The sequence below is a fragment of the Zootoca vivipara genome, chromosome 15 (genome assembly GCF_963506605.1).
Source record: "Zootoca vivipara chromosome 15, rZooViv1.1, whole genome shotgun sequence".
Lineage (NCBI taxonomy): Eukaryota > Metazoa > Chordata > Lepidosauria > Squamata > Lacertidae > Zootoca > Zootoca vivipara.
In genome coordinates, this window is record NC_083290.1 from 22,212,233 (window position 1) to 22,213,876 (window position 1,644).

The following is a 1,644-nucleotide window of genomic DNA, read 5'->3' on the forward strand; positions in this document are numbered from 1 at the left end:
CCAGAGCCCTGTGGGAAGAGACTGCTGCCTGCTGGCCCTTATGAATGTTGCCAAGCCACACCTCTTTAGCTGTCTGAGGCCAGCCCATTCTCTGCTTCATCAAATAGTAGGTGGAAAAATACCACAGTAATGGGCATATGAGTTCCAGGTCAGGGCTTCTAATTATGCTTTGGCAATATTTTTTTTCCTCCATGAGGAAGCAAGGGCAACTTACTTAGCATCTTTTGATCTACCCATGAGCTTCCTTCAAGACTTCACTTTGACTCCCTGCTTTGTTCTAAAGGAAATCAATCCACATGATTCATTGCCTTCCTTTCAAGGTGTGCTGGAACTACAGGGACAGAGGGGAGATGGCTTAAAGTCATTTGTGGACTGTCATAGGTCTGGCAACAGTTAGTTGGGCTCTTCTGCATCATAGTAATTCAAAATACTAAGAAAATGCTAGGATTGGCTGGGGAAATCCAGCCAGATGGCTGGGGTATAAATAAATAAATAAATAAATAAATAAATAAATAAATAAATAAATAAATAATAATTCTTTTTGCAGCCCTTAAATCTTAAGAATGCAAGCCACAAGACTTTACAAGAGCAAGCAATCACATGGTAGATATATATATATATATATATATATATATATATATATATATATATAGGGTTAATGTAGTATTCACCAGCTCTCTAAGAGGAATGGGGAGATTTATTACTTCTTTTAAAACTGAGTGATGTTTATCAGCAAACCAGGAAAGATCAGTTTCCTAAAGTCTAAGCATGTAAAGGCATTTATGTAAAGGCAAGAGGAATCAAGCAAAAGTGTAATGAATGTTTTGTTCACAACAGGGTAATCGTGGGAAAGAAGAGTCTAGCAGTTTTCCTTATTTCTTATGCAGTATATACCTACTGGGATTATAGAACAAAAAATGTTGTTTGTTGTGTGAAATATGGATTCTTCTTTTTTTGCATTTTCTCAGTCTCTTGCTGATTAGATGCATTGGGTCACCCCAAATGAGAGAGAGAGAGAGAGAGAGAGAGAAAGAGAGAGAGAGAGAGAGAGAGAGAGAGAGAGAGAGAGAGAGAGAGAGAGAGAGAGAGAGAGAGAGATTTCTCTGTCCGTTATTTCATATTCAGAACTTTATAAACCTCAATCACAGGGATAGCCAACATGGTGCCCTTCTGATGTTGGACTATGATTCTGATCATTCCTGACCATTGACCATGCTAGCTGTAGCCATTGGGAGTTGTAGTTCACAACATCTGATAAGCATCATGTTATCTACACCTGCTCTTTCATGGTCCCCTTATTCTTTAGTCTAAACCAGGGCGGCCAACTCCCAAGAGACTGCGATCTACTCCCAGAGTTAAAAATTGGCAGTGATCTACCCCCTTTTGGGGGGGGTTCAGGTCAAAGTTGTTGAGCTTTTTTTTAGGGAAGAGGAAGGCCCATTTTTTGAGGGTACAGGGCAAAAATATTGAGCTTCTTTTGGGGGAGCCAGTGATCTACCAGTGATCTACCAAAGACGTCCAGTGATCTACCGGTAGATCACAATCTACCTGTTGGACGTGCCTGGTCTAAACTAAAGAGCCTGCAAATGCTTTAGCTTTTACTTATAGGGAAAGTCCTTCACTGTCCCAATCATTTCATAATTC